This window comes from Nerophis lumbriciformis, linkage group LG09 (assembly GCF_033978685.3).
Source record: "Nerophis lumbriciformis linkage group LG09, RoL_Nlum_v2.1, whole genome shotgun sequence".
NCBI lineage: Eukaryota > Metazoa > Chordata > Actinopteri > Syngnathiformes > Syngnathidae > Nerophis > Nerophis lumbriciformis.
Window position 1 is genome coordinate 28,294,392 of NC_084556.2, and position 22,565 is coordinate 28,316,956.

General features: G+C 39.2%; 1 protein-coding gene across 1 annotated transcript in view; it reads left to right on the plus strand.

Annotated features, from left to right (window-relative positions):
- Positions 1-10,357: 10,357 nt before the first annotated feature.
- nlgn2b (neuroligin 2b) overlaps positions 10,358-22,565 on the plus strand; it is a 296,270-nt gene continuing 284,062 nt past the window's right edge. The window contains exon 1 of the mRNA XM_061962056.2: positions 10,358-10,881. The gene's annotated coding sequence lies outside the window, so the exon portion shown is untranslated. The remainder of the gene's footprint in view (positions 10,882-22,565) is intronic.

Here is a 22,565-nt window from a genome sequence, read left to right on the forward strand (position 1 = left end):
GCACATGTATTACATCGTTTTCACACCGTGATCCATTTTCGACTTGACATGACTATTTATTAATCCGACATGGATGTGATTTTTTTTTTCAACCCACCAAAAATAAAAAGAAGATTTGTCCTGTGTGGACAGGCCTAGTTAACTGCAGCGTTAGGCATAATTAAGTTAAAAATAACACTGCTATCTTTTTCCAGGAACAGGTAATAACTATTGTTGAAATATTATTAACGCTGTTACCATTACCAACAGTGGTATGTGGCACGTCATTTTTTATAGTTTCCCGACTAGGACTAGATAAAATAATTGATTTCATCGACTATGGATCAATATCTTTTACATATTGCAATATTGATTCACTGAGCATGATATCGATTCTGCCGTGGTAGCTGCAGCAGTGTCACACTGACTATGCGAACATTAGCTGCCAACAGAGGTGGGTAGAGTAGCCAGAAATTGTACTCAAGTAAGAGTACTGTTACTTTAGAGATGTATTACTCAAGTTAAAGTAAGGAGTAGTCTCCCAAATATTTACTTGAGTAAAAGTAAAAAGTATGTTGTGAAAAAACTACTCAAGTACTGAGTAACTGATGAGTACCCTGTTCGTTTAATGATGACGGCAACAAATAATGCACAAAAACATAAAAATAGCAATGAGCAAATTCAGAGCCAGGAATATCTCTTAAGCAACTAAAACAATAATATATATTAAATAATAATACATTAACATGAAAAAAATTAAGGCAAATTGAGCCACAATAACTTAACAGCACCATAGGCTCAGTAATCAGAGATTACAAAGGAAAATAACAAGTTAGCCTTTACGCAAACCATAAACTGATAGGTGTGGGCTGCACCTGAGTACATACTGTGCACTTTTGATTGGTGTTTGTATGCATGCGACTGTGCGTGTCTATGAGGCTGTAGTGTGTTAATAAATGTCCCCACACGATGTACATTTGACAATGATTCATAGCAGGGAAGCTAACATCAGCCTACAGTGACAGCCAAAATATCTACTAACGTTACTTACCGCGATGTGCTTCCTCAAATTAGCCATTGAGTTCATGTAAGCTTAAGCTTGTTGTTGTTTTGCCGCTGAAACATTATGTTTCTGCGGCGGTCACATGACCAGGCAGTCATGTGACCGCCAAGCTCTGTTTGATTGGTGAAACGGAGTCAAACGTCACCAGTGACTGCATGTGATTGGTGAAACGCAGGCATGCAATAGATCCTACTTTGAAGGTCTGTCTGACAAACCAAAACAAACAAAGCGTGCATTAACAGATCGGTAAAAATCAGTAGCGGGTAGCGAGCTGAATGTAGATAAATGGAGCGGAGTAAAGTAGCGTTTCTTCTCTATAAATATACTCAAGTAAAAGTAAAAGTATGTTGCATTAAAACTACTATTAGAAGTACAATTTATCCCAAAAGTTACTCAAGTAGATGCAACGGAGTAAATGTAGCGCGTTACTACCCACCTCTGGCTGCCAACAACAAGCTGTGCGAGGCAAAAGAAAAGAAAAGGTAGGTACTTGCTAGCGTAACATTATCACCTGATTCTCTATGGACCATAAATATATTCAGCAACAGAAGCCATCGCAACTTCTGTCTGCAAAGTTTTACGACCGTTCTCGCCAGCTTGAAACGGCTCATTCTCAAAGAAAACAACAGTACGTTATAAATATGCAAGGAAAACATCTGACTGAAACTGTTCACTCTAATTGATTGCATTTATAACCGAGAGTCTTGTGAGATCGCCACTGAAGAAAGGACAGCAGCAACTCAGGAAGTACTTTTGTTTACATATGCATCTCCCTGCACACAGTCCTTTGAGACACTTGTGATTTAGGGCTATATAAATAAACATTGATTGATTGATTGACACAGCACTGTGGTCAGAAAAAACGCTGTGCGTTAATCCTGTCTGACTACGTTAACAAAAGTAAGAGTCCCAGGAAAAAAGCTGTGATATTAACTGTTATTATTTTTGCACTGGAAGAAGCAATAGCCTAATCTAATTTGTAATAATTCTCAAAGCATTTAATCGATTACAAATGGACAGTTCAGTTTGTCCAAGAAGACGTTTTTAATTTGGTGTGGTTGCTTGTTTCAATGAAGTGATTGTTGATCAACCACCTCCTCGTCATCCTTTAAACAACCGGACAAAAGCTACAATATTTTCTATACACACAAAAACGTCACAATCCGTGAGACTTTAGTAGAGATGTCGGTAGACATGGCAATTCTTCTGTATAATCCTGAATAGTTGTCTGGGGAGGAGGCATTTCCCATCATGCTTTGTCGTAGTTACAATTATCACTTTTGACTGTCATCATGCATCTTTGATGTGGTATTTTGTACAGACAAGGTTTAAATAGTTAAAGTTTTGTCATTTTTAGCCGTGCACAGTTAAATTATTGCTGCTCTTGGCGGTAATGTGACACGCTTAGAAAGATTGGTTAGTGCAAGGCATCCTATTAATACCACTCACGCCTCCATCTTCAACTAAAATGTAAGTTAGAGTTGTAAATGAGGAATGTAGATGATTCCCAGGCTAGCTAGTTCAATTTATTTGTAAAAATGCGCCAAGCATCATATGGTCCCGTGGGTTGGATTAAATATATCCCCGGCCCAGATGTGGCCCGCAGGCTGGGAGTTTGACAACTCCGGCCTAGAGTGAATGATGAGTACAATAGTAGGTCAAAAGTTACCGAGGCATTGATCCTCATGAAAAATAAGGAGTAATTGTGTGTCCAACAAGGCCTAGATGTGTGTATCACTTTAATCACTTGAGTCTGCCTTGACTATTATTTCCATCTTTGACTAATCAGTTAAATTTACAGGTTGGAAGGCTGAAATTTGGCCACATTGTTTTGAACCATTTTTTTCTTTAAAATGGCATCATGGCACTTTTTGTAAAGTTATTTAAAATAAGAGATAATGATTTACTATACACTTTCCCACTTTCCCCATTTTGGTAGCCATTGACTCTAATTGTAACACATTTTTTAAATATACTGAAAACCTGACATGGTATAATGGTTTCACCACAAGTACTGAATGAATCCAAGTATATCCCTTCCAAATACTAGGAAAACTAGTTTTGGGAGTAATTACAATTCTTAGCCACTAGTTATTGCGAGAGACATATATTTGCATAGTTATTTACCAAAAATCTATCATCTATCTGTTTTTACCGCTGGTCCCTCAGGGTTATTGTTGTGTTTTACCCATAATAAAAATATATATAAACATATATTTTTTACAAAAGGATAATGAGACATAAAATACATTAAACAAATTCATACAAACCTAACATCAATGAAAAGGTCTGAAGCTGCTAAAAGATTAGAATCGAAAAAAACAAAACGTGTGACTTACTTATAACACTTTTATGAGTGTGTCCATGTTTCGGCATTGAGAGATAGTGTGAGTTTCTTGGAAACAAACTATATTGTTCCAAAAATAAAAATGCATCAACATCAGTGTTGTTTTTAATTATTGACCTATTAAAGTCTGTAATTATCTCATTTAAAGTATTCTGCTTTGCAACGCGTTTTTGGATACATTGCATATTTTGTGTTTTTCTCAAAATAATAAACTCGTTTTTTTTTTTTACAAAAAGAGCATGAAGCATAAATAAATACAAGTATAGAAACAATTTATATCAATGGCAAGGTCTGAAGCTGTTGAAGAATTTAAAGCGTTGAAAGTAAAGAAAAAACACAAAAAAAACATGGCTTACTTATAACACTTTTTCAAGCATGTACATGTTTTGTCGCTTAAGATACATTCTATCCATCTATCCGTTTTACCACGTGTCCCTCTCGGGGTTGTTATTGTGTTTTTTCCCACAATAAAAAAAAATATTTTTTTTTTTTACAAAAAGACTAAACATAAAAACATTGTTGAGCAGTAGCTCATTACAAGTAGCTACGCTCCGTAGCGTAACTGCATTTCCCGTTAGCTTGGCAGTAACTTCGCTACTTTTTGAACAAGTAGCGATTCCTATAGCTTAGCTACTATTTTCAGACCTATGTAGCGAGATAGCTTACATGAAAGTTACAAAGAGAGAAAAAGGACTGCAAATCCAGGCCCAAAAAGTACGGAAAAAATACAATGACCTGGATAAATGACAACATCCATACATACGGAGAAAATCCATGATGATTGGTTGGCGTTCGTATGATGAGTCACAATTGGCTAAGGTTAGGGTGAAACATTACGGACTGGCCAATCAGGGGCAAGATAAGGCGGGTCATCAAAACCAGAAAGCAAAATAACAGACATACACTCATGTCACATGACGAGAGAGTCGGAAACAGAGGGAAGCTTCAAGCTCAGGGAACCTTTTAATTGGCTTTTGTCTATGGCCGGTGCACAAAGTCAGAACACCGGATCCTACTACAGAAAAATGTCTACCAAAAAATTTATTATCTTTCCTGAGAGGAAAGGACAGGTTACTTGTGGGGCGGGACGGTCTTCCCGCCCGGCTGCGGGGAATCTCTGGGCCCCTCGGCGTCCCATCTTTCTGCCCGCGTGGGGTATAGTCTCTCGCTGGCTTGGGGACTGGCTGTCCCCTGCTTCTCCCGTGCCTTGTCCTCTGCTGGGCGCATCTGTCTGTGGCCTACCGCAGGCCTGCCAGGCGGCACAAGGGGCCCGGTTATGGGCGTCCTGTCGCTCGCCGATCGGCCTGCGTGTAGCCGGTGGTCCGTTGTTCCCTGGGCATTGCACCTGGTGTTTTGGGTTGGGCTCTCTGGGTGGCTGGGGCAGTACTTTGGCTCCCGCACACACTGGGAAAAAAAAAAATTCTATATACAAACACACATACATACATTAATTCTTGTTAACTATTTGGCTCATTGACCAGACTTGAGCATTTCATATTACTTTCTGCACAGATATTCATTAAAAAAACATTTGCTTCATGCATACTACCTACTCAGTGGCCTAGTGGTTAGAGTGTCCGCCCTGAGATCGGTAGGTTGTGAGTTCAAACCCCGGCCGAGTCATACCAAAGACTATAAAAATGGGACCCATTACCTCCCTGCTTGGCACTCAGCATCAAGGGTTGGAATCACCAAAAATGCTGCCCACTGCTCCCCTCACCTCCCAAGGGGTGAACAAGGGGATGGGTCAAATTAAGAGGACACATTTTACCACATCTAGTGTGTGTGTGTGACAATCATTTGTACTTTAACTTTAACTTAACATATATACTTACGTACATTCATTCATACATACATACACACACATAGGTACTTACTCACATACATACACACACATAAGTACATATGCTCACATATACTGTACATACACAAATAAGGTACATATATACACACTCATGGTACATAGCCACACGCATATTCACTGTACTAACATACATACTGTACATATACAAGCATATATACATACATACAGTCATGCATACAATCACGTTTCATCAAACATACAATATAATAAACCCCCCCCCCCCCCCCCCAAAATGGAACTAACAAAAAGGGAAACAAAATCGGAACTATAGGATCATTTTAATCTTAAATCCCCAAAAAGGCAATGTTCTTTTATTCTTGTTAACTATTTGGCTCATTGACCAGACTTGAGCATTTCATATTACTTTCTGCACAGATATTCATTAAAAAAAACATTTGCTTAATTAGGCACTATTTTAGATTCTGGGAATTCACTCAGTAATGTTTTGTAAACTTTACATTTTTACACATGAATAACTATCATTTTATTGTATTTGTGTCTATTTTTGGTTTCTAACTTAATTGCATGGAATTCATCTGTACCTTTTTCTTAGGTCTTAGACTTTTGTGTCAACAATTGCACTATTATGACTATTGTGTAATCCCACATTAGCATATTTAATGTATTAAGGTGGAGGGGTTGTTTTATTTTGAATGTGGTGTTATTGCCATCTCTGAATGCGCCTATTCCCTTTTGTCCTCATGCTGTACATGTATAAATAGCATTTTTTAAATATATTTTAGACCCCAGGAAGAACAGCCATACTATTTTCCGCACTATAAGGCGCACCTAAAAACCACAAATTTTCTCAAAAGCTGACAGTGCGCCTTATAATCCGGTGCGCCTTATATATGGGTTAATATTAATATTAATTTTCATAAAGTTTCGGTCTCGCAACTACGGTAAACAGCCGCCATCTTTTTTCCCCGTAGAAGAAGAAGAAGCGCGCGGTGCATGCTGGGATATGTGACGTTTCATTTCCATTTGTGTGTTTATGTAAAGACCCCAAAATGGCTCCTATTAAGTGTGTTGTCTGTCTAATTATAAATAATGCAGACGAGGCGTGTTAACTGAGTTCTCAACGTTTACTCACAGCGTGCTCATAACCACATTCTAACTGCCAGCATACAACAACGCTTCTCAGGGCTACCGCGCATGCTCGTCACTATCGTTGCATGCTGGGTAGTGTAGTTGTTATATTTGCTAGCTCATAACATCACATTAAGAGACACGCTTACGCGCTTAATTCAATACTCGCCGTCATTCCGGGTGGATTGACAAAAGACCTCCAGCCGCTAGATATTGGTGTCAACAGGGCATTCGAAGCTAGACTGCTAACTGCGTGGGAACAGTGGATGACAGAAGGCGAACACACGTGACGTTCACCAAGACAGGGAGACAGCACCAGACGACATACGCCACTATCTGCCAGTGGATCGTAAATGCCTGGGCTGATTCAGTCTCATCTGTGGTCCGAGCTTTCAGGAAGGCAGGAATTGTCACTGAACTAATAAACGGCAACGACACTGACTCCATTAATGACGACTTCGACGAGACGGAGCCGGCCATGTTGGATGCCGTATTCGCTCAACTGTTTAATTCGGACACTGAAGAAGAAGAATTCGAGGGATTTGTGAATGAGCTATAACTTCATAAAGTGAGCTTTACATTTTTATTTAGTGTGTTGTGTTGTGTGACATTAACGTTTGAGCAACGTTGAGTTATTGATATATTGTTATTGCTCTGCACTATTTCACGTGTTACTATATTGTGATTGCACGTTTGATTTACGTAACACGAGTAAATCAGCTGTTTATTCATTTTGGGAGTGAACGGAGTTGTCAGAACGCTGGTTTGTTATCTATTAATAAAGTTTGACTGACCTATCTGACTGTTTTGTTGACATAGGTGCACCTTATAATCCGGTGCGCCTTATATATGAACAAAGTTTTGAAATATGCCATTCATTGAAGGTGCGCCTTATAATCCGATGCGCCTTATAGTGCGGAAAATACGGTACTATTGCAGCAGCTAATGAGGATCTTCATAAAAAACAATATTATTTGCAGGTCAAATCTAGTGACTTTTTTTTAATCCAGCAGATGGTGGAAGACCATTATGAAAAGTGCCATGGTCTTCCATCGACACCATTCATCTATGCCAGGGGTGTCCAAACTTTTACCACTGAGGGTTGCACACTGAAAAATAAAAGCATGCAGAGGCCATTTTGATATTTTTAATTTTCAAAACCATTACAATACATCGATTTTTTTTAATTTTTACATTTAGGGCTCCCCTTAAGTTTGGTCACACAGATCCAGAAAGGTCTCTGTCATAAAAATGTTTGTAATAATAAAGAGAATTACATAGCATTTTTTTTCTGGTGACTTAAAGTGAAAGCCATTATCTACATCTTTAAGCTACATTTACACCACTGTGGTTGGCACTGGGAGCAGGTGGGTAAGGTGTCTCGCCCAAGGACACAACAACGGTGACCCGGGTGGGAGAAGCTAGAATCGAACCTGGAACTCTCTAGTTACTGGCATGGCCTCTCTACCAATAGAGTCCGGCACTATAGGTCATATATTTTTATTATTATTAAGTTTATGCAACGCCTAAATCTCTTGACCAACTTCAAATCTATCTGTCAATTTAAAGTTATTTTTATATGTTTAGTTTTTTTTACGTCGTATGCCCTTTTTGTCAAAACCCTTGTTTTTTTATGACAAATACACAAATTATGCAATATTTTCCCCAAAAAAATGTCAAGGTGGAATATTCGACACTAAAGTAATAACTCATTACATTGGTTTTAATTCATTATAATTTTTAAAGTAATGACAGTTAAACAAAAAGGCCCACTAAAATTCTTGGGGACCCGAAAGGGCCCTAAAAATGTTAAAACAAAGTGTTGCGTCGGACCAGTCTTCCTCTCTGGGAATACAAGACACTGGTCAATCCCAAGTTCTTTCGGATGACATACAGTTGAGTAAGAAGAACCACCAAGACAAAATAGCAATACTACCAAGTTTTACTAAAGCTTTAGGAGACCTGTCCTTACAAATGTGGTAATTGCAGCATCAAGAAGCGGTCTAAAAATCAAACGGAAAGTATCAGCTTATTTAGTATGAAAACAGCTCCCTCCCGCCCAGAAAGAAATACAGCCTTTTTGTTCTAAAAAGATAAGGTTTTCTCCACAAAAAGGGAGTACATTATACTCCCAAAAGAAATTCCAGGTCTTCAAGGTGAGACACAGAATAGGGAAAATACTAGCAGCTTTAAACATGACTATGGATTAAAAAGAACACTTAAAAATATCTCATTCTCACAAAAGTCAAAAAATGTTTTTCTACTTTCAATGCTTAACAGTGATTTTCAAATTGTGGTATATGTACAGTGGTATGCGGGCTCCTTCTAGTGGTATGCCAAAGAATCACTTGGCATACGAACAAATTATGCAGAATTTTTTCCCCCAAAAAATTTTTTTAAATGGGAAACTTGATGTGAAGTAATTGGAGACTTGAATATGTCAATAATGATTTTGATTCATTATTTTTTTTGAGCAATGACAATTTTTAAGTAAAACAATAGCCTGCATGGCAGCTTTGTGTTATTAGAATCAACATCGCTGGATCGGTTTGCAGCCGAGTGTGAAGCAACTGGCACCTCCAAGTCCGAGTCCATGATTCTCGTCCAGAAACGGGTGGAGTGCCATCGCTGGGTTGGGGAGGAGATCTTGCCCCAAGTGGAGGAGTTCAAGTACCTCTGAGTCTTGTTCACGAGTGAGGGAAGAGTGGATCGTGAGATCGACAGGCGGATCGGTGAGGCGTCTTCAGTAATGCGGACGCTGTATCGATCCGTTGTGTTGAAGAAGGAGCTGAGCCGGAAGGCAAAGCTCTCAATTTACCGGTCAATCTGCGTTCCCATCCTCACCTATGGTCATGAGCTGAGGGTTGTAGCCGAAAGGAAAAGATCACGGGTACAAGCGGCAATGATTTTCCTCCGTCGGGATAGGGTGAGAAGCTCTGCCATCCGGGGGGAGCTCAAAGTAAAGCTGCTGCTCCTCCACATCGAGAGGAGCCAGATGAGATGGTTCGGGCATCTGGTCAGGATGCCACCCGAACGCCTCCCTAGGGAGGTGTTTAGAGCATGTCCGACCGTCAGGAGGCCACGGGGAAGACCCAGGACACGTTGGAAAAGACTATGTCTCGGGATCCCCTGGGAGGAGCTGGACGAAGTGGCTGGGGAGAGGGAAGTCTTGGCTTCTATCTGCTTAGGCTGCTGCCCCCGCGACCCGACCTCGGATAAGCGTAAGAAGATGGATAGATGGATGGAGTCAACATTGCAACTTATTTCTTGTTACATTTCACTCTTTTATGTTTTTTTCATTCTAGTATATTTTAAATGTGGCGCGGGCCTAGCTGTCGGCCGCAAATTTGGACATCCCCGATCTACCCTTTTTTGTCAGAAGAAAAGCTACAATAGTCGGGAGATAAGATATGAATGATCACCAACAGTGGAGGAAAAAAAAGAACCGCATTATTTTAAATCTTCACATGAGCTACGTAGTTCTACAACAGTCATGCCCCCCACCGCCGCCTGTTTAGGATGATGACTTTGGTTTTCCACATGATGACGTCAGCAGAGTGTCACTGAGTTATGCGTCGGACCTCCTCGTCATGACAACCAGCTTGAAATATTGAAGCAGTGCCCTACGTGAGGGGAGAGAGAGAGAGAGAGAGAGAGAGAGAGAGAGAGAGAGAGAGCATCACTGATGATTGCAAGCTTCCTCGATGCAGCATAACAATCACTGCATCTTTAAATGTGCATTAATTCTAGCATCGCATAGCCACGAACATCCCGGCATTGTTTGTCAGACCGATGCTGCGTTTTTCAGCATTCGGTACCGCGTGAGACGGGGAGAGAGAGAGATTGAGAGAGAGAGAGAGAGAGAGAGAGAGAGAGAGAGAGAGAGAGAGAGAGAGAGAGAGAGAGAGAGAGAGAGAGAGAGAGAGAGAGAGAGAGAGAGAGAGAGAGAGAGAGAGAGAGAGAGAGAGAGAGAGAGAGAGAGAGAGAGAGAGAGAGAGAGAGAGAGAGGGGCAAAGAGCGGGAGAGCGCAAGCGCGTAAAAAAAGGAGATTTTTTTGCGGGGTGTCTATTTCACATATGAAGCCAAACTGATGTGACTTTTTTGAGGGCCCTGTCGGTCCGGTGCACGGAGCAGATATTTGGGACCATGATCAGCATTGACAACCGGGCCACGGAGGACAGACACAACCTTGCGTTGGCTGCAAACAGCGCGCAATTTTGACGCTATCGCATTAGCGTGTCCGTTTGTACATTTTATTTTTTAATTTTTGTTTTTGTCATTGTAAAAAAAAAAAAAAAAAAAAAAAAGTGTCACATCTTTAAAGCAGTAGGGGATGAGAGAAGGAAGAGCAGGGGGAGAGGACGAAGATTTTTGGGGGAGGTACGGGGGGTGGGTGGGGGGGACGACGAAGCCGGACGGAACCCGGGGAAGGTGAGCCTCCTGAGACATAATCACCTCCGCGCTAAAGCGATGGCCTAGTTGCACACCGGAGGATACAAGCGGGACTTTCACACGGTTCGGAGCTTGGCCGTTCTAAAGGTAAGACATGTTGCCTCCCGGTGAGACGTTCGTGGACCGTGTTGTCATCTTCATTTGTGCGCAAATTCGCAGCGCTCTGCTGGTGACTTAGCACATTGCGCACGCTGTCCATCTTGACGCACTATTGGGGATCCCATCACTTTGTTGCCACATAGCACGTCTTCTACCGCAAGGGTCGTCTTTTCCCTCCCCTTTCGGGAGCCTCAGCTCGGCCTTGCCTGTTGATAAAGTGACGCCAACTCCACTAATGACGTCCATGTTGGATCATGCAGCACGTGCAGCTGTCATTATCGAATCGACGCTGGAATCTGTCACTTGGTGGTGATGATGTGTTCTTCCGTGGACAGCACACACATTGACACGGACACACAAAGCCAGTGTCAAGATGCGGACAGGGAATTAAATGCACACACACTAATGATCCGGGAGAGGGGGGGCTGCATTAATATTCAGTTAGCTTGGTTAATGGCAGACAACAAGACCTCTGTTCTGACAGGTCAGGATGAAAAGAAGGATATTTTGGGGGGAAGTCGGCTCTTTTATCAGTTGGGTAATAGATTGCCTTCTTAAAGAGCATTATACCGTGTCAACCTCATTTTGTGACGATCTGTCACTTCATTTCTGTTTGTGCTTTTTGAAAATGTTGTCTTTACTTCCCATGCAGTGCTCTTATTTTGTTCCCATTTCCTGCTTGTCCCGTTGAGTGCTGTGTTTTTTCCTCACCTGCTGTTGATTGGCAGCCGGTCCACACCTGCTGCCAATCAGCATGTTTCTATTTATCCCTGGATTGACTTATGTTGGTAACTGTTACAATCAAGACTGCTTTCTCCTTCTGTTTAATGAGATTAAAACTCATCTTACCTGCTCCCCGTTCTCCTGGTTCCTGCATCTTGGGGTCACCAAAACTGCAGCCATGCGAGTTCCTAACACATTTTTCAGTTCCATGGAAAAAACTAAAAAAAAAATCAGGGGTTCTTAACCGTTTTAGCCCACTCAAATAATTAATATAATTTAACACTTACTCATGATTTTTATCGTATTCAATAATAAGCCTAACTATACTTACAATGTGACAGGATACATCTTGTCAAACTATATAAAATCATGTGTTAATCACAAAAACATATCATCAAGGCTTAGGTCAGGCTAATTACAAAAAGGGACCCATAAAAACTGATGAAAAATACATTTACATACACTTACACAGTGCTAAAATAAATACAATTCTAACTAAATTAACAAATTATATATACGTTTATTAAATAAACTGTCATTAAAATTAAATTGCAAATGAAAATACAGCTTCAACACTTTTGTCATAATTTTTGCGCTTAAGAACTGGGGATAGGTTGATAGGCAACACTAAATTGGCCCTAGTGAACGTTGTCTGTCTATGTGTGTTGGCCCTGCGATGAGGTGGCGACTTGTCCAGGGTGTACCCCACCTTCCGCCCGAATGCAGCTGGGATAGGCTCCAGCATCCCCGCGACACCAAAAGGGACAAGCGGTAGAAAATGGATGGATGGATGGATGGAAACTTCTCTATGACTTTAGCTCCAGTTTGTTTCCTATTGTCATTACTGCCACAAGTGGTGGAAAAGTGTATTATAATTGTGTACTGCTGCGGCCTTTGGACCTCAGCTAAAAAGAAGATATTTTTGGGGGGTGCCCTGGACCCAACAATGGGCCTAGAGCACATGTGGTTAAGAAACACCGGAATATGATGACTAAAAATAAGTCCATGATATATAATTAGCAACACTGTTTTTAAATCAATCTTCTTCTATCCCCTGAGCGTTAAAGCCAATTAAGCTGATATTGTGGTTACCACAGTCATTTGTGCCTTTTTAGATTTAAATAGCAATGAAAAAATAGAATTCAATAGAAGTAGGCTGCTTAAGTAGATCTTGGCTGATGAATATGTATTATTGTCGCACAAATTATTGCAGATAAACAATATAATTTTCAACATTATTTCGACACCAAATTAGGCAATAATGTAATCATAATATATAATAATCATGATGCGAGTGTCACGATCCTTCTTGACAGTTTGGACTAGGGATGGGTTACAAAGGATCCTAATTTAGCTGCTGACATAAGCGGTAACATTGCATGATTCCCAGATGTATTATTTTATCAAAACTATTATTAATCTTCTTGTTAATTTACTGCTCATAGCTGGTTACTTTCTGTTGTAACATGGTTCTATCTACAGTCTACACTTCTGTTAAAATGTAATAAGTCATTACTTATTACTAATTTCCCGAGTTTCTAAACAATAACAAAAACACCAAAATACTTTTTTTGATGGTAATAATATAGATCTAACCATACTATATACTACTTGGTATCGTTACTGTCGATTTTTATTCTCGATTCATGCACCTTTGTTTACATTGAAGAGCTGTAGCTCTAGCTAGAAGATATAACAATATGAAAAATTCACATCATGGTTATTGTGCCCAAAATTATCACGGTTATCATTATTGCTGCGGTAATACAACTCTGTTTAAAAAGTACCTATACACACAAGAAAATATTTTAAAATATTTTTATTTGATAAAAGTAACACATAAATAGACACAAAGTGTACTTTCATGACTGATAAAACATTACATTTGTGTATAGAAAGATTTCTATGTTTAAGAGAGCACAGCTTGTAGGTACAGTGTGCACAATTAAATACAGTAGCTCAGTTACTTAGTCAGTAATGTGTTTATACGAGTTTAGACTGGGGTATGATGTTTCTTAATGGGGAAAGACATTAATGTCTTTTGTTTTCATGTTAGCATCTAAGATAGTGAGCTGACGGCAGTCAGTCCAATGAGTGTATGAGAGTGAGTCATCAATCACAGTATTCGATAATTATACTTTGATACGAACCGTCGGGAGTTTTACCGTGGTTATCATTAATACTGAACGGTACATCCCTGGCGGTTAGTATGGCTTATTTATATCCTCCTGCAGTGTGCAGTGTAGAATGTTTCGATATTCATTGTCCTCCAAGGATGATATTTGCCGCTAACGAGAACGCTACATTGCGTTGAGGATGTGGTTGTTCGCGTGTTGCTGTCAGATTTGCGGAACACCGCTGGAATGTGTCATCAACATGTATTTTCACGGTATTATGCTAGTTTTAAAAACTCTATTGTTGGCCAAATTTACAACATTTATATTTTATTTTGTCTATGTCGCGCAACCCGAGTTTGGACTTCTGATTATTTTTTCGGTGGTTGGTTTTTCGGTTACAGTCCTCTTGTTTTACCGAGTTTCTGTCAGGAACTCGTTTGGCGTTTTTGGCGTGACCTCAGGATGCAGAGACAGGAAACAGTGTGCATGTACAATGATGATTTATTAGGTGAAAATTGGAACTTCTGCAGCTAGGAAGTGCACAAAAAGATCAACACTTGTGGTAGCAACAAACATTGATGATTTATACCTGTCCAAAAGAACAGGGGAGGCATAACCTTGGATTTCGACTGGATGCATAACAGCTGCAGAACGGTGCCAGCGCGGAACGTGTCCGCCAGTTTATTACGTTCTACGAGACAAATAGAAGTTAAGTACCAATGATTGTCAAGAAGCAAATAAACTTGGTCCTGTCATTCGAGATACGTAACGGCTGCTGAACGGCAAAACCGCGGAACGTCTCGAGCTTTGCTGTCCATCAGTACCAACAGGCGGGCGGACGTCTGTGACGACACTGACTCGACTTGACTCGTGGAAAAGATTACAGTTTTGCCTTGCAGAACGACAACATTATACATACCTGCCAACTACTCCGGTTTTCCCGTAATTAGTACGGTTTTCATCAACCTATTCCGGGTTACGGTTGCAGTGATAAAAAATACGGTTTTTCATTAATTAAAAAAAAAATTTTTTTTTAAAGTTTTATTCACGAAATCGCGTAACAACAATGACAATCGACACTGCTTCCCGTAACTTCCTATCGAGCCATTCCGAATGCCGTGCGCGAGGCTATTTATAGCACCGCTGCCAAGCACGAGGCACCAGTTGCCATTGTTTCCAAACGAGCGAACGATCATGGAATCAGCCGGAGAAAAATCGCAAACGAGTCTTAAACCGAAAAGAAAACTGCAATCATTCCGTGAAGAATATTTAAAAGCCTATCCGGGAATAATTATCCGTTCCAAAAAGGGTGAAAACTACGCGAATTGCACCTTGTGCAGACAAGATTTTTCGATCGGACACGGAGGAATTAGCGATGTAAAAGACCACGTTGGGACAAAAAAACACAAGTCTAATGCCGTTGCTAGCGATACAAGTGGAAAACGTTCAACGTTTTTCGTCGCCCAAACAGATTCTTTGGATGTGATAAATGCCGAAGTTTTATTTACGGAGGCAATAATTGAGCATGGACTTCCAATCGCACTGGCTGATCACATGGGACAGTTATTTCGGAAAATGTTTCCCGACTCGAAAATCGCCAAAAAATATGGATGTGGTCGAACCAAAACATCAAACATTATTCAGTGTCTTGGAACAGAATCCTCAAAAAGTACCGCCGATGTCATGAAGACGGAACCATTTAGCATGTCGACTGACGGCAGCACCGATTATGACGATGTAAAACTGTACCCCATTTGTGTTCGATATTTCGATGACGACATTGGAAAAGTATTGTCAGTACTTCTGTCTTTGAGGGAATGCAATACGGCTTCCACAGGCGAAAACATTTACAAAATACTCGCGGAAGAAATAGACTCAAACGAAATTCCTTGGCAGAATTTGGTTTGCTTTGCTGCCAATAATACTGCAGTGATGATGGGATCTAAAAAGGGTGTTGCAGCTTTCATTACGGAAATGTCTCCTTCGGTTTACATCGCCGGTAAGTACAGTTCGTAGCATAAAAAAACTCACAAAGCATAAAATTTTAAGTAAATCTTTTATTACATAAACAATAAATCAAATCAAAAATAATTTCTGTGTACAGTATATCTTTTTATTTGTGATAACGATAACATGTTCAAAACAAGTAACATATAACTATCATACTATTCTATTACTCTTTATTAATTTGAAAAATGTCGTCATGAAGTTTTATATTTATATTTATTCATATTTCTTTCATAAACCAAAATTTCGACCTGAAGTTTCTTGTTACAATAATGTCTGCAATATCAATAATGACATGTCTTATTTATATTGTGTAATTTGAACCAAATACTCTCAAAAATCTTATTCTTTCAAGTTGTTGAAAGTTTCAACATATAAAGTTATTGTCAAAAGATTTTGAATACATTTACAATTATAACTTTATTTACCAAAACACATTTGCATGGTGAACTGCATATTTTCACTGAATTTCTTTTAAAGATGTCAAGGTATGATATTGTGGTTATCAAAGAAATAATCACATAATATTGAAAAAGCATAAGGCATTGATTGAATGGTATAAATATTTAATTCATCATGAGAGGAAAACAAATTTCTTTTTTTAATATCTTAGATGTTAAAATGTATACTCATTTATTGTAACGTCACAGACATTTGTTTCAATGGTATGCTTTTTTGTTTTCTTTAATTTACACATGGGTTAATGCACAGATTTTGTATTTTTAGACACTGTTGTGATTGTTCTTAGATTAAAGACACAGTTCTATCGTGGTATTTTTTGTGGAGACGAGTTAAAACATACATGTTATTGTAAATGATACATGTTTATTAATTCTTCTTCAATTCTTTTGAAAGGCTTACAGAAAACTGCAATTGAATTGTAGTTCCATGCTAATGATGCTATTGAATTACATTTTAATGAAATAAACCTATCATAAAGTTACCATATCATTTTTGCAGTATGATCAATCTGATAGAATAAATTTGGATTTTAGCCACAAAAAGGTAATGACACCAATGTTATCTATTGGAATTGTTTAGTACTGTTATACTGTTAAAAGTGTTTATACTATTTATGCTTTCAAGTCCAAGTTGAAGAAATCTTGTTAAATGTTGACAGCATAACTACCAAAATACAGAAGTATGTCCTTAATATTTTTGCAGTGCTATTTCTGTTGAAAAGTTAAAATGATTACATTAGAGGTGTGATGTGCCACTTTTCAAGTGTCTGATGGCTTAAATTAATTTTCATTAATTTTTCATATTTTGAATTATTTTGAAAGGCTTACAAGAAAACTACATTTGAATTGTAATTCCATGCTATTGACAGGACTATTAATTTTAATGAAGTTAGCTTACCATGTTTACAGTATGATAATTGTGATAGAAATGTGAATTTTAGGCACAGAATATTTTTTACAATTGAACAAGGCAGTAGATTATACAAGCTTGGACAGAAAGTTAATAATGACACCAATTTTTTTTTTTATGGAATTGTTTAGTACTGTTTCACCATTTGTTTACTGTAAAAAGTGTTTATACTGTTTATACTTTCAATTAACAAATTGAAGTCTTGTGAAAGGTTGACAGGATAACTGGCATTAACTGTCAAAATAATTTCAAACTATTGAAGTTAGCTTACAGAATAAACATGTCAATCAACCCATATGATTTTTGCTGTAATATTTTTGTTTTGAAAAGTCACTGTGACTGATAGAAAAGTGATGGTTTTAGCATTTTAACCTGTCTGAATGCTAATAATCATTTTGCGTCGGGGGGTGAACCCCCCACCAGGACTTTGTCCTGGACCTACCGGGGCCTGCGGCCCCTGGACCCTGGCTACTAGGTTTTTCTGATTTCAAAAGTTGGCAGGTATGCATTATATTTTCTTTATTTGCAGCAAGCAACAACACAACAGTAACATTAGGCCTGTTGAGCGTTGCACGCGCGCACACACACACACACACACACACACACACACACACACACACACACACACACACACACACACACACACACACACACACACACACACACACACACACCTCTCATTAAAATCTCACTCTCTACTACCCTGCTTACCTGCTAGTATTTGACACAAATAGCTGTCCAAGATATGCCTGTAATGTGATTCTTTGATTTTGCACCTCCAGAATCAGCATGTCCTCATCCATTTGTGTCAACTATGTCAAATTTTGTCTGAAAACCTTTGACTAGTTGACTTCACGTCCGTCCTTGCTCATCAGGACTTTTCAAAGTGTAAAATACGATCCGCTTTGAACAGGAAGTATTTTATTTTGAAAGTAAACAGGATAATATATTTTGTGTTTGCGCATGACTTCCTGTCCGACACAGGGATATTTTAGCTAAATTCATGCACCGTGTCGCGGCGACCGGCAAAAATAGAAGCGCTGCATAGATTTGGCGCTGGGACGAGTTACGGCACCGTGCAGCGTCGTTCGCATGGGTGGAAACTGACACATTGATTAGAATGGAAACGGAAGCAGCTCCATTTGGCATCCGTTACGCCTCCAGTGGAAGTACAGGGTACGAAGCAACCTGATTGGCAACCAGGGACAGGTATGTCCTAATTGCCAAACAGGGACAGGTGCGGGAGGCAGCGCTCAGGCCAGAGGTGAAGTGGAAGGAAATGGAAGCACACAGTAATTGAAACCAAAAAAACAAGAGCGCTGTAATGGAAATAACATCAACCACAGGAACATAACAAACATGAGTCCATATTGTCATGAGGGATCACGACAACATGTAACCCTTTCAAACTCCAATACGCTTTGGTTTGTTATTATTCTTTATCTTTGTAATTGAAAGATCAATAACTTATAATTATCCTAAATAAACAAACACTAACAATAAAGTTGACTCTAAATCTCTGTTAGCAAAAATGGCATATATTGAAACTGGGTCAATTGTTTGTTTTTTGTTTTTTGTTTTTTTTACCATCGCACTCCAACTAATTCAGCATACTGGCTCCTTCGTCCGTGTTAATGGGCTCATCTTTTTCATTCGGTTCAAAGCTGAAATATTCACACACAGGCACATTTGGCTTTGCAATCATCTTTATTCCTCATAATAGTTGTTACTTTGCACTGTTTCTCACTAGCGACTAGCGAGGCTCACTCTGCGCATGTGTGTAACCTGGCGGTCTCGCCTCCGCCCATCAAAACAAAGATTGTGGTTTGTGGATGACTGACAAGAGTATTCACTTCGTCTATTAAATTCTGTTATTTGATAAACACACTCGGATGCTGTGAGCAATGCACAGAGTCAACACTCCTGCACCCTGATTGGAAGTGAAAGAGGAAGAAAACAAACACAGATGGACAATCGGTCAGGGTCAGCAAGCCTAAAAATTATCAAAAGAAGCACTGACCTGTACTTACAATTTAAAAGTTCATATTTGTTGTATGAAATTCTATTATTTTATTCCCAACAGTCTATAATCTTGATTTCAAACTATTCCATGGCCACATATGTCACCCTGCTTCCAGTATGCCAGTAGTTTTGTCCATTGAGTCAAAGTACTCTTCCCAGGGCCTGCAGAATTAGGAGTGCACTCGCATGCCATTTAAACTATAATAGCAATGGGGATGTTTCTTTAACCGGTTAGTTTTCAATTGCCTTACAGGGTCTGCTGGCGTGGCATAGTAACATATTTTTTCCGCCATTTTATTGGTTGATTTGCTGAAAAATCAACTAGTTCTACTGTTAATGTGGTTTTGGCATGGTTAAGGCCGACAGTAAATTATTTTTGATGAACCACCTCCTCATCATCCCTATGTCTTGACATGACGTCACAATATTGATTCTCAACTGCTCCAGATGATGTTGTCGAAAGATGTGGTGTAGAGATATAGAGTCGTTTGAAGACAATGTATTCAACGATAAAAGGTTAACTGGGTTTCGTAGTCATCTCTAATACGCAAAACTCCTCTCGCTGTAATAACACTTTCTTATTTTGATTTGATGTATGCTATTGATGGTTCATATAAATATGACGTGATTATGGTCTAGGGATGTAACAATATGAAATTTTTTTTAGCACGGTTATCATTATTACAGTGGTATTGTTGAATGTGCTCAAAAAGTACTTATGCACACACTGAAATGTTTCGACCAAGTTTTTAAATAACTAAAATAAATAGACACACTGTTAGAAAACCCACTATTTTGCATGTTTTGTGTTTCTTATGCTTCACTGAAAGTATTTTAGTCTTAGTATGTCATCTCTCTTAATAGCTACACTTTTATTGTTTTGAATATTGGTTTGTACTGTAGCACTTTAAGAGTAAATAAAAAGTGCTTAACAAATTCAAATCTATTTTTCTTATTATTATTTTATTATTTCTCGGGGGCGTCGTGGCATCCTACTTTGTTCAGCAGTCCTTGAACGCACCGTAAAAACATCTCCACCTCATATTCTAAGTATAGCATGATCATTCTGCTCTAAGAAAGAACAGCTTGTAGGTTGAATGTACACAATTGAATAGATAAGTTGCTCAGACAGCAATGTGTTTATACATGTTTGGATTGGGGTATGTTGTTTCTTAATTGGGAAAGACATCTTGTTTTCATGTTGGCATTTAAGCTAGCGAGCTGCCGCCAGTCAGTTTGTGAGTTTATCAAAGTGCACTTATCAGTCACAATTTTGCAATAATTTAATTATTTACGATATTACTAGGGCAGCACGGTGCGACAGGGGTTAGTGCTGGTGCCGCACAATAAGAAGGTCCTGGATTTGCTCCCCGGACTCTGCGTCTTTCCATGTGGAGTTTGCATGTTCTCCCCGTGACTGCGTGGGGTACCTCCGGGTACTCCGGCTTCCTCCCACCTCCAAAGACATGCACCTGGGGATAGGTTGATTGGCAACACTAAAAATTGGCCCTATTGTGTGAATGTGAGTGTGAATGTCTATCAGTGTTGGCCCTGCGATAAGGTGGCGACTTGTCTCCAGCCACCGTGACCCTGAGAGGGACAAGCGGTAGAAAATGGATGGGTGGATGGACTGTATTACTAACCCTTTGGAGTTTTACTGTGGTTATCATTAATAATGTTTATCACTACATCCCCTATAGTGGTCTTATTAAGAGGTGGATTGACATTGGTTAAATCCCCACTGAAAACCTTAGTATGAAAGTATAGTGAATAATGTTTATTTAGGTGGGAAGTGTTTTGCGTGTGCACAAAACACATTCAGAGCTCTCTTATATTATTGATTGACTAACTGTGATTATTTACACAGATGGGAGAACAGATGTCAGAGTTTGTTCCCATTCCCACGACGACTTAAAGTAATATTTAAAAGTACAAAACAAACTGCTCAAGCAACTTGACAAGTATTTGAAATTGTCATCACCACCCTTCCTTTGCACTGCTGACTTTGTCTATGGATTGAAGTAGGCCATGAATTTTAAAAACAAGGCACAGATCATAGATTTGGTCGTAGATGAAATGGGTCCTTTATCTGCTCTCTGATGCTGCATTACTGTGTGGTTTAATGGAATTTTTCAATTTTAGGACCAATGAGCCTTGTTACGAGACAAAAATGTCCCAGTATAAAGAATCTACTGTGCTAGTTCCTTGCCCAGCAGGCTGTTATTTGCTGAATGTCCATAAAGCACTTGCATCAATGCAGTGCTCTTGTTCATTTGTTTATTAGTTTTTTAGTTAGAATTGTGGCCAAAGGATTAGGAGAAATGAACTGACACGCCAACTCATGCATGGGATAGAACAGTGGGATCTCAGTTTTTGTTTGGAATCTGTTTCAAAAGGTCACATTAAAAGCAATCCTGTAAATGTAGTAATCTGTTCCAGACACCCAAATATACAGTATTAACACAAAAAACATGTTATGGTTAGTACATTTTGTTTACATGCAGAAAACAATACAAAATACGACGAATGAAATGAACAAAAGAACATCACCTCTACCTTTTATTGAAGATAAGCAAAGAGATCGAAACCACCTTTGTTATTTTCTTTAATTGAATAATGTTCGTCACCTTCTTTTTGTAAGTGCTGGCCATCTCAACTTTCTTTGGCCCCATAGTGCGTTATTTTGTAGATGTACTCGATAAACAGAGACTGAGTCACCAAAATTGACAGATTGTTTATTTTGCCACTCGATTACGAGAAATGTTTTCCATCCATCCATCCATTTTTTACCGCTTGTCCCGTAAAATAAATAAAGAATAGTGAACAACAGGCTGAATAAGTGTACATTATGAGAACGTGCCTGGTATGTTAACGTAACATATTATGGTAAGAGTCATTCAAATAATTATAACATATAGAACATGCTATACGTTTACCAAACAATCTGTCACTCCTGATCGCTAAATCCGATGAAATCTTCTTCCTCGTTCTCGCTCCTGGTATGCGCCGCTCCCTTTCTTTCTGCTGCTCGATTGCCGTTTTCTGCTGCATATTTCACTACGTCCGGCTTGTAATCTGCTGTACCGTATTTTTTGGACTATAAGTCACATTTTTTTTTATAGTTTGGCTGGGCTCCAGTGCGATTTATCTTTTTTTTTTCCTTCTTTATTATGCATTTTTGGCAGGTGCGACTTATACTCCGGTGCGACTTATACTCCGAAAAATACGGGATATGATTTCCTTTTCAGTGCCATTTTTGTTCAGCCCTTCTCAGTTTTTATAAGTTACCGCCAATGTTGTAGCAGTGTGCTGTGTAGCAGTAGCAGTTAGCATCCCATGACCCACAATGAAACTTCTGCCATGACCCGCCCCCGCCAAATTCTTATTGGTTGACGTGTGTGTGACGATTGCTGACATTTGCTTCGTCTCTTA